We start from the raw sequence: 12,685 nt of genomic DNA on the forward strand, positions 1-12,685 counted from the left end.
GTTGCTGTGGCTCTGGCGTAGGCCGGGGGCTACAGCTCCGATTGGACCCCTAGCCTGGGAACCTCCATGTGCCGCGGGAGCGGCCCAAAGAAATAGCAAAAAGACAAAAAAAAAAAAAAATGTTAGGACCAAATCCACTAAGACATTTTTCCATAGCTCAAACATTTTTGACAGAATCGTCCCCCTTGATAACCCTTGAATGTGAGTATGCAGTAGCAGTTGTTTATGGCCAACTCATATGGTAAATAAGGAGAATAAACTCAAAGTTAATGCATTAGCCCTTCTGTAATTCATAGTTTTCAATGCTTCAGTTGGTGCAATATTTACGTCAGCTGATGCTTTTCACAGCAAGACTTTCTTCATAAAGGAAGCAGTTATGTTGATTTACATGCTAGCACAGCTTCTTAATATGGGTAATTACTTCAGAATATTTTCTTATTATTGTAGCTTCATCATGAGAGAATATTCCTGCAGAAAACTTCAATTCCAAATCACATTTGTTAACAAAAAAACACAGTTGATTAAAAATTAAATTTTGCAAGCACAGAAAGAAACAAGTTATAAAAAGAAACAAAATGTTTACATTTTCTTATTATTTATACACATCTAGTTTGCAGTTGGTATCTTAAAATATCACAAGTTATAATGCACATTACTTTTTAGGACTATTTCAGTAGGATTTCTTTTTCTATTATGTATTATAATGAACAGTGTTTTAAAAGACTTCCTTGGGTTGACTAGAACACCTGCAAAAATAAGTGTCTTCTTTCCAATAGTTATAATTCTTGTTTCTTTCTCCTTTCAAATTCTAATGAGCAGTGCACACAGAATTATACTGAACCTTAGTTTCTCAACTTTAGCGCTATTCACATTTGGGCTGGATAGTCTTTACTATGGAAGGAGGAAAGGCTTGTTCTGTCCATTGTAGAATATTTAGCAGCTTTCGTGGTTTCTACCCACTAGATGCAAGTAGCAACAGCATGTGATCAAAAAAGTGAGTTAGAGGTAAATTAGTAAGAAAGCAAAGGGGACAGGAATAGCTTAGGAAGCTGAATACTGAAGGGTAGGTTTTCTGTGAAGGGTATAAATTCATTACTGAGCCCCTTTCCAATGCTTTTAGATTTATTATTTGTGAATAGTTATTTGCTTAGAAATCAGTTACACAACATGATTTCATCTGTTTAAAAATCTGCAGAGATTAAAAAAAAAAAAAAAAAAGAGTATAGGAAAAACTTTCCAAATGCCAGAGTTGCTATTTCTGAGTGGAAGAGTCTTAGGGAAATCTTTCAACTTTTTAAAATATCTTTGGTAGTCTGGATTTAGTTTTTTTTTTAATTGAGCATACGTCTATTTGTAATAAAATGATACCACTGAAATTATTAATTTACAATATTTGGTAGATGCTGAATAATCATAATTATGTTAGAAGCTGGATCATTAGAAAATTAATAAAATATTAGACCTGTTTGTTTATGGATTGTGGAAATGTCTTCCAGTCCCCAAAAAAACATGTTGGAAGGAATTTCGATTTTTTCTTTAAGGAAATATTTTGGACATGGTTCTTGATCAAGAGCTCTGAGGTATGGTTTTGCGAGTAAGTTGTTAAACAGAGTGAACATCTCTGAGAGTACTGTTAAGTGACAAAAACCTAAAAATGCCCTAACTTGGCTTATAGTCAACTTTATCGTCTAAGAAATGGAATCAGAAGATTGATGATTTCCTATCATGAATGCAGATCAACAGCAGGACCAGCTATTCAATTTTCAGAGTCCCACACAAAATGAAAATGTGGGTCCTTTGTTCAGAATTTACTAAGAATTTCAAGATGATGACAGCGGAGCATTAGGAAAAGTGTGGGGCCCTTCTGAGCACTGAATTCTGTGCAAAAACACAGGTCTCAGGCCGCATGAAACTGGTCCTGCCAATGAGGAACAATTTATTTAAATACCAAAGAAGAAATGCTAAGGCCTGGGAAAAGACCTTCATTCGCTTCACAGTTCATAAGAGCCAATGAAAGGTATGTGTTAGATTTTAGAAAGATGGGCAATAAAAAAAAAAATCAGAGAAAAGGTTGATAGGACTTTATGACATGAATCTATGAAACCATGTAAAGTCAATTTTAAAGAGCTGCAAAGTTCTTGAAAATTGAATTCTGATTTCATAATTAGAAGTGAGAAAATGAGGGTGGGTATATGATAAACCACCTCCCCCCAGATGAGTTCAAAAAAATTTTTTTGGTGTGCCCGCAGCATGTGGAAGTTTCTGGGCCAGGAATTAAACCTGCTCCACAGCAGAGACCCAAGCCTCTGCAGTGACAATGCCAGATCTTTAACCTGATGCACCACAGGAGAACTCCCTGATGATTTCAAATTTTAAAGGACTTGCGTGTAAGATAAAAATAGGAGCCTATATCCAAAGGGAAATGTCAGAAGATATTACAGTAGTTTAGAAAAACACCAAGAAAGAAAAGTTTACACACACACACACACACACACACAAATTGCTCTTTTTTACCTATAAAACAAGAATAAGAAAAGGATTGAAGCCCAAATTTAATGAATTATAGGTATAAAGGAAATCTCCCAGATAATAAAATAATAGGGATGTTAATGAACCAAATTGTGAGAGTGCTGGATAGTGGGTAGGATGTAACCTGGGGAAAATTTTCTGTGCATTTTCCAAGACACTCTTCTAGACCCTGTTCTTCTCAACATACCACTGACTTACATCAAGATAGAGGCATAAATTACATATAACTTGCTTGAAACTTCAAGACAGGGAGTATTTTTGGTGACAGAGCCATTATCTTAAATGATTTTAATAACTAGAATCAGAGTTCCTATCTGATAAGATGAAGAAAAACAAGTATGAAGAGTTGAGGTAAGATTGAAAAAAATTATCTGCAAAAAAATAATATGAGAGAGGCATGATTTACCAACAAAAGACTTCAGGGTTTAGACAAGTTCACTATTGATGTAATTAGATCACAACTAAAACACTGGGCATAATTTCAAGCATCATAACTTAAGCTGGGGAACACCTGTAAACTATAACCACAAAGAGGCTGAAAATGTGCTGATAACTAAGTCACAGTGAGAATGTGAAGCAAGAGGAACTCTCAGATCCTGCCAGGGGTAGGGGGTATAAACCAGAAGTGTTTTTCCAGGCTATATACTTAAGACCAAAGGGTGCTGTGTCATAGGGTATACATATCTTTAGCTTTACTAGATGAGATCAAGCCATCTTCTAAAGCAAAATAAGGCTTCTTGCCTTGAGCAGTGGTTAGGTCGATGTATAGAATTACGTATTGTGCTAATTGTTTATCTTACTGTACATTATATCTAATATTCGCAAATTTTGAAGAGAATAAAAAAGAGAAGAGAGCAAAAATTGTACAGGGATGTTAAAAATATCTAAAGGTGTGAAAATTGGGAAAAGGAAGACTCCTAGGAAGCCTGATAATTATCTTCAGATATTTCAAAGAATGTTATGCTATAGTGGAAATTTTGTTTTATATCCAAATTCGTCTTTTCCTGGGTTCTGAGACCCCTTTTGTGAAATTCCTCCCTTCCTCCTCCTCCTCCTTTCACTTACATAGTTGATGGCACCCATTTTAATATAGTGTGACCCCCTCACCCCAACCCTTAGCGCCCTGCACATGTTGCCACAGTAGATTAGTTGAAGAGAAAATAGCTGACTCAAATTAAGTTAGGAGACTCCATTCTCTAGAGATGTATATCTAGGACCCAACAGGGAAACTAGAACTTATAGCAGTTAGAGGGTAAAATGTTTGACTTTATGGAAGTGATGTATTATTACAGAGTCATTTTCTCCTAAGGTACTGACTGCCCTGTGGCTGGAGGTAACTGCAGCCTGAATAATTCAAGGAGATAACAGGCAGAATATAGGAACAGACTAAACCTTTCCATTAAAAAAGAAAAAAAAATCTGCAAAAGTTCTTAAACTCAGAATATAGACACATGACCTTTTTGCCAATGCACTGTCTTACTTGCCAATTTTAAGTGCCTCTATTTACAAGTAGTAGTTTTCTCCTTAAATTTAAAGAATGTCATTCTTCTCCTCAAGCTTTTAACCAACAGCTCTGATGTAAGATTCATTTTACTCACATTTAGATTTAAGAACATTTACAATCACCATGTTGTCTCACTTCCCTTTAAACTCTCCAGAGATTAAATCTCACCCCTGACTTCAACTGGGTGAGTGTGTCTATGATTTTATGGTTCTATCTTCAAACTACCAATAGCTGTTTCCTTCCTAGTGTACTGTTTTATTTCCTTAATAATAAAAGGTAATGGTGTATAAACAGACATAAGATGCTGTCTTTAAATGTCAGAAATACATTTTCTAAGATGAGGAACCTACCTGGTAGAACTCACACGGTGAGTAAACAACATGAATTATTACTGACAGATTTTCTTTGGTGGATGGGCACAGGAATTCTTCACGTCAGAACGTTCATTAATCCATTGGGGAAAAAATTGTGTGCTAGAATTTAGATTCTTACCTTAATGATAAAAAAAAAATCTCCATGTTGTACAGATATTCCTTGATTAATGATGGAGCTACATCCCAGTAAACCCATCATAAATTGAAAATATTGAGAGTCAAGGTGCATTTCATGTACACACCTAACATACTGAACATCACAACTTAGCCTAGCCTGCCTTAGATGTGCTAAGAGCACTTACAATTCACTTACAGTTGGGCAGATCATATAACACAAAGCTTGTTTTATAATAGAGTGTCAAATATCTAATGTGATGTATTGAACACCACAGTGGAAGTGAAAACAGAGGGGTAGCATGGGTTCAGAAGGGTTGTAAGTGTATCAGTTGCTTGCCCTCATGATGGCACGGGTGACTGGGAGCTCAGCTGCCCAGCATCACGAGAGAGTGCCACACTGCATGTCACTAACCCTGGAAAAGATCAAATTCAAAATTCAAAGCACGATTTCTACTGAATGCATATTGTTTTTGCACTATTGGGAAGTCAAAATATACTAAACTGAAACATCTAAGTTGGAGACTGTCTGTATTGCGGTATTCAAAGAAAAAGAAAAAGAAGAGAAGGAGAAATGTGCACTATGTGTCATCCATTCTTTAAGATAATCAAGCCATTTATTCCACCGCAGGATGTTAACACCATGACAGGGGTGGCATTAGTTCCTTGTCCACAAAGGCTTTCCTCCTTAGGATACCAAGAGAGAAATGTGTCTTGCCTCCACTCCTTTATTCTAGGTCCATTTAAGTGCAGCAACTCAAAATTTAGCATAGTTTCCGGGTATAAAAATTGATACATTCGGGTAATGACAGGAAAAACAGCCAGTAACTCTACATCATGTTTCATCTATTTCAATTGTTCAGACTATCAAACAATCATTCATGAAAAAAGCAGAATAAGACAAAACTGAAAAAAAAAAAAAAAAGATTGTTAGACAAAAATTGGTAGCCGTGCTGGGACTTGTCTATATCTTTGCCACTAGATACAAATCTGAGAATGGAATCTAACTCCTACAAAAATCAAAAAGGGAAAAAAGAGGAGTTCCCATCATGGCGCAGTGGTTAACGAATCCAACTAGGAACCATGAGGTTGCAGGTTCAATCCCTGGCCTTGCTCAGTGGGTTAAGGATCCGGCGTTGCTGTGAGCTGTGGTGCAGGCTGCAGATGCGGCTCAGATCCCGAGTTGCTGTGGCTGTGGTGTAGGCCGGTGGCTACAGCTCCGATTAGACCCCTAGCCTGGGAAACTCCATATGCCGGGGGAGCAGCCCTAGAAATGGCAAAAAGACAAAAAAAAAAAAAAGAAAGAAAAAAGCAAGAAAAATCCGTATCCTTGGTCTGATGAAGGAGAAAAAGAACAAAGATTTTCTGAAGTCTTAGAAGAAAAGCTCATTGGTGGAAAATCAGTACCCTTTTACTCACAAATAGGCATATCTTCACAAAACTGGTTCCTTTATGCCTGCAGTTTTAAAGTAGCTTTTTTTCCACTAAAATATATTTTGTACACTTCCCCATTCTGTCAAGTATTTTTCTAGTTGACTGTCTAAGAACTTTATCATATCATAGTGCCATACATCATAATGGATTTAATTATTTTTCCTATTGGTGGATGTATATTTTATTTTTTAACATGATATATAGATCTTTAACATTTTGTTAGCTATGTATTTTCACAAATGCACATTCATTTCTTTGGAATATATTACTTATAGAGAAATTGCTACATTTCCTTAATTAATAAATTTTGCAATTTCCATTGAACCATGCATACATATTAAAATAATTCAATGTTTTCTTTTTTGTTGAATATAGATGATGTACAATATTATATGTCACAGACATATGACATAGTGATTCACAATTTTTAAAAGTTACACTCCATTTATTGTTATTATAAAATATTAGCTATATTCCCTGTATTACACAATATATCCTTGTAGCTTATTTATTTTATACCTAGGAGTGTGCACCTCTTAATACTCCACCAGTATATTGCCCCTCCTCCCTTCTCTCTCCTCACTGGTAACCACTAGTTTGTTCTCTGCATCTATGAGTCTTCTTTTCTGTTGTATTCATGTTTGTTGTATTTTTTTAGATTCCATGTATAAGTGATGTCATACAGCATTTGTCTTTCTCTGCCTGACTTATTTCATTTAGCATAAAGCCCTCCAAGTCCATCCTTGTTGTTACAAATGGCAGAGAAAAAACCAGATTTTTAATAAAACATTAGTTTTAGTGTTTTATACTCTTCCTCTTAAAATACTCTTTCTTTTTTTTTTTAATTTTCCCACTGTACAGCAAGGGGATCAAGTTATCCTTACATGTATACATTACAATTACATTTTTTCCCCACCCTTTCTTCTGTTGCAACATGAGTATCTAGACAAAGTTCTCAATGCTATTCAGCAGGATCACCTTGTAAATCTATTCTAAGTTGTGTCTGATAAGCCCAAGCTCCTGACCCCTCCCACTCCCTCCCCCTCCCATCAGGCAGCCACAAGTCTCTTCTCCAAGTCCATGATTTTCTTTTCTGAGGAGATGTTCATTTGTGCTGGATATTAGATTCCAGTTATAAGTGATATCATATGGTATTTGTCTTTGTCTTTCTGGCTCATTTCACTCAGTATGAGATTCTCTAGTTCCATCCATGTTGCTGCAAATGGCATTATGTCATTCTTTTTTATGGCTGATTAGTATTCCGTTGTGTATATATACCACCTCTTCCGAATCCAATCATCTGTCGATGGACATTTGGGTTGTTTCCATGTCCTGGCTATTGTGAATAGTGCTGCAATGAACATGCGGGTGCACGTGTCTCTTTTAAGTAGAGTTTTGTCCGGATAGATGCCCAAGAGTGGGATTGCGGGGTCATATGGAAGTTCTATGTATAGATTTCTAAGGTATCTCCAAACTGTTCTCCATAGTGGCTGTACCAGTTTACATTCCCACCAACAGTGCAGGAGGGTTCCCTTTTCTCCACACCCCCTCCAGCACTTGTTCTTTGTGGACTTATTAATGATGGTCATTCTGACTGGTATGAGGTGGTATCTCATGGTAGTTTTGATTTGCATTTCTCTTATAATCAGCGATGTTGAGCATTTTTTCATGTGTTTGCTGGCCATCTGTATATCTTCCTTGGAGAAATGTCTATTCAGGTCTTTTGCCCATTTTTCCATTGATTGATTGGCTTTTTTGCTGTTGAGTTGTATAAGTTGTTTATATATTCTAGAGATTAAGCCCTTGTTGGTTGCATCATTTGAAACTATTTTCTCCCATTCTGTAAGTTGTCTTTTTGTTTTCTTTTTGGTTTCCTTTGCTGTGCAAAAGCTTTTCAGTTTGATGAGGTCCCATGGGTTTATTTTTGCTCTTATTTCTATTGCTTTGGGAGATTGACCTGAGAAAATATTCATGATGTTGATGTCAGAGACTGTTTTGCCTATGTTTTCTTCTAGGAGTTTGATGGTGTCCTGTCGTATATTTAAGTCTTTCAGCCATTTTGAGTTTATTTTTGTGCATGGTGTGAGGGTGTATTCTAGTTTTATTGCTTTGCATGCAGCTGTCCAGGTTTCCCAGCAATGCTTGCTGAATAGACTTTCCTTTTCCCATTTTATGTTCTTGCCTCCCTTGTCAAAGAGTAATTAACCATAGGTGTCAGGGTTTATTTCCGGATTCTCTATTCTGTTCTATTGGTCTGTCTGTCTGTTTTGATACCAGTACCACACTGTTTTGATGACTGTGGCTTTGTAGTATTTCTTGAAGTCTGGGAGAGTTATGCCTTCTGCTTGGTTTTTGTTTCTCAGGATTGCTTTGGCTATTCTGGGTCTTTTGTGGTTCCATATAAATGTTTGGATTGTTTGTTCTAGTTCTGTGAAAAATGTCATGGGTAATTTGACAGGGATTGCATTGAATCTGTAGATTGCTTTGGGTAGTATGGCCATTTTTACAATACTGATTTTTTTCCAATCCAGGAACATGGAATATCTTTCCATTTCTTTACATATTCTTTGATTTCTTTGATTAAAGTTTTATAGTTCTCGGCATATAGGTCCTTTACCTCCTTGGTCAGGTGTATTCCGAGGTATTTGATTTTGTGAGGTGCAATTTTTAAAAGGTATCGTATTAAAAATACTCATTCTTTATTCATGATTTTAATTTAATCTTATTTCTAGACTATTGGATATATGTCTTCAAGTTATTGAAGAGTGGTGAATAAATGAATGGTATCCCCACGAGCCCTCCAAAATATGAGTGTGAGTTTTAATTGACTTTGTTCATGATATTCAGTTTGTCCTGGGACAATATGATTGGTCACATTTCCCTAATTGCCCTAGAATTTTCTTGCATATTGTTCTGCAGAAAAAAAAAAAATCTTGGCCAATCTAAATATTGGCTAGTCATGGGCTATCATCGCCTGACCCAGAGGAAGTACTTAAACATTTACTTAATCTCAACCCTTGTAAAATACCCACTCAAAGTGAGGCCATTGGTATTTGAGATAAACCTTAAAGGAAATGCTACATATGCAAGTTTCTAAATTCCCCAAGTCCAAAATATGATCACAGACTACCAGCGGCAGCAACAACACCAGGGTACTTATTAGAAATGTAAATTTTCCAGTCTTATCCCAGACCTACTGAATCTGGAGGCAGGGCCCATCAATCAGGGTTTTCACAAGCCTTCCAGGAGATTCCGATGCGCAATCACTACCCTAAGCAATAACTTCTTATTAAATCCAGTAGCCTGAAAGAAACATATGTGAACTGCACTGATTTAACTTATTATACAAAGGCCTCCGGTGAACTACAATATACAACGGGGACTGATAAATTATTTATTGAAAAATGTTTCTGCATCTTTAAGCCTTCTATTACACTATTCAAGCCCTACATGAAAGTATTTTTAGGTGAAAAATGCAACATAAAAGGATGTATTTTATGGCAATGTCCAATGTCTTTTAAAAAAAAAAATCACTGTGTGTGTGTGGTGTGTGTGTATTGAAACACTAAGCTTCTCCTGTGTCAGTGATAGTGTAGGATTGGTTTCCCTTAGTTCTTTTTTTTTTTTTTTTTTTTTTTTTTTCAGCTTTTTAGAGCATCACCCATGGCATATGGAAGTCCCCAGGCTAGGGGTCGAATAGGAGCTACAGCAACACCAGATCCAAGTTGGGATCTCATCTCACAGCAACGCCGGATCCTGAACCCACTGAGCTAGGCCAGGGATCAAATCACTATCCTTTGGATCCTAGTCCAGTTTGTTAACCGCTGAGTTATGAAGGAAACTCTTCCCTTGATTCTTATGTTAAGGCTTTTAATGCCATAGCACTCCCAACCCCTCCAAGGATTGAGGACACATCTTGTCCTAGGTTATTGTTTTCATGGGGCAAGTCTCCTGTGGCACAGGCAGGGGTCCTTTGGCTGGACGGGCTATAGAAGACATGTAGGCAGCCATATGGATGGAAGGCCCTCACCCAAAGGGTTTTGAAGAGAGTGGACGTGGCTCCTTTGCTCAGGAGCAGAGGCAAGTGGCCAGGCTCCCACCAGGCTCTGTCCCCTTAGACTCCTGGCCTCCTCTAAGTTCATGATGCCCATCCCCGAGACGAAGGCCCTTGGGAAATTTCCCGGAGATGGGACGCAATTCTCTTTTCTTCCTAATCATTTCAGTAGCAAAAATTCTCCTGTCAGACTTCCCTCTTGATTCTCAAAAGCCCAGTGTGGGAATTTAAATAATTACTGAAAATAATTTTCTCTCTTTACATTTATCTTGCAACAACCCCCGTTTCTTCAAAGCCATGGGTGGAAGCATATCTCAGACTGACAAGGAAAAAAAATTTGAAAGGCAGAAAGAAAAAAAAAATCTCTAGGATTACTATCTCAAGAACTCCTCCACAACTATAAATGTAATAAATTCATTGAAAAAAAAAAACAGAAAAAACAAACAAACAAACAAGAACTCTTCCCACTCCACTCAGGAAAACAAACCAAAAAAAAAGCTGATCTGCAAACACATGCTGTTTGTTTCTGTGCCTCAGTTGCAAGACTTTGTTTTGAATCAGTGGCTTCATTTCAACTAGGCCTTCTGGTGGGAACTCTTCCTGCTCCCTCCCGTCGTTAGAGCTTCTGGTTTCTGGATTGTTTCAGTCCAGTGTGTATGTGTCTACTCTTGTAAGCCAATTCAAATACCCGTGGGAAGCAGACAGAGTATGAATAATGAAAGAAGTAATGAAAATCTAGTCTCAGTGACTTAGGTCCTGAGACAAAACTCTGCAAAGTTGCAAATAAACCTGTGCTCTAAAATGCCACTTCCTTAAATATGAATGGTTTTGTTTATTTAATGAAGTGCTAAGTTTTGGAATCAGATTTCTTGGGTGATTCTAGGTCGTCTACTTTCCATTTGTGTGACTTAACTTTTTTCTCATCCGTAAAACAGGAAGAGTAATAATATCCTTCTGATAAGCTAGTTGTGAACTTAAACTACATGCAAAGAGCTTGTTATCTTGCCTGCAAGTTAACAAATTTTAAATGAATGTTGGTTGTTGCTAGAATTGTTATTACTGTTATTGTTAGTTATTGGCAAATTTGCTCAAAAATATGTAAAAGTGCTGCAAAGATGCATAAAGTTCATAGAATAAGAGTCTTAATTAGAAGGAAATGAAAAAGATTAAGAAATGGGTAGTGAGAGTTCCCGCTGTGGCTCAGCAGAAATAAATCTGACTAGCATCCATAAGGATGCAGGTTTGATCCCTGGCCTTGCTCAGTGGGTTAAGGACCTGGCATTACTGTGAGCTGTGGTCACAGATGCGGCTCGGATCTGGAGTTGCTGTGGCTGTGGTGCAGGCTGGCAGCTACAGCTCTGGTTCGATCCCTAGTCTGGGAACTTCCATATGCCTTGGGTGCAGTCCTAAAAATGCAGGAAAAAAAAAAAAAAGAATATGGATAGTTTTGTTATTCTAGACTAATCACTCACATTTTGATTGCATCTTTAGTATCTATCTTTGTCACTGGAAATATAATCTATTTTTGACTGATTTTAGTGGTTTTGAGTTACTAAGGGGCTAATTTTTTGCTTTCTCATTTCCACTAAATAGTCTAAGTCAAGATTTCTCCAAATGTTTGGAAATAAATAGGTGTTATTATATACATTCTAAAATAAACACATGTTCACACATGCATGCACACACACACACACACGGTATAAACATTACCATGTCTAGAGCACCAGAAGCCACAAGGAGCAAAATAGTCCATGTCATGCTTCTAGACAGAAGGTACTTAAACTAACCTGTACATTGATTTACTTAAATGACCAGAAAACATCTTGTAAATATAGCTACTGAAGAGATTTTAAGAAATCCAGATTCCCGAGCCTAGGACAAATCTATTGAATCAGATTCTCCCACCATGGGAAGTTATTACAAGGTTTTCGCAACCTGGCCTCCTCTGTTGGAATGAATAATAATGTGGACCATAATAAAAGGTGTGCTGATGGTCAGAACCAGAGGCGTTTTATAACTCAGGTATAGGGAAGCAACAAGAAGAATCTTATTAAAATTTGGTGTCAGAGAAATGGTTGTGATAGATTGAGAATAACAAGGAAATTGATAAGAACTGCTAAAGACAAGGCTGGAAAAGGACTGCTGAGGTATTCCTTCCTGCATAAGCAAGGAGGAAGTAAAGCTTCACGTATAGATCCAGTTCCCAGAAAAACTTTGCTATTCGCACATCATTTCAGCGAGAAAAACTGGACTTTGTTGAATGCAACCCTTTTGTATGTAAGGTTGACAGGGAGAGATCCTCAGCTGATTTGGTCATTTAGTGGTCCTGGAGAATTTCTGCCCTAAAATAGATCTCATTTATAATCTACCCGGAACTTCACCCCCCCCCTCCAAAATCACATTTACAGCTTATGTGAAATGGACCATTTTCTCATCATAAATTGCTGTCTTAAAAAAGAGACAGAATTCTACAGGATCTTTATCTCCCATCATATTATTTTTTAAATTGTTTTGAAAAAAAAAAAAACATAATGACTGTGGGCACTAAAAACTGCTCCTTAGACTAATAATCATATCCATTTCAATCTCTTTAAGTCCAAAAGTATGGCTTCTCCTTTAGTCATCATTTAAGCAATTAATGTCTACCAGTTGAAAAGCTTTTCTGCTATTTGCTTT

The sequence above is a fragment of the Sus scrofa genome, chromosome 16 (assembly GCF_000003025.6).
Source record: "Sus scrofa isolate TJ Tabasco breed Duroc chromosome 16, Sscrofa11.1, whole genome shotgun sequence".
Lineage (NCBI taxonomy): Eukaryota > Metazoa > Chordata > Mammalia > Artiodactyla > Suidae > Sus > Sus scrofa.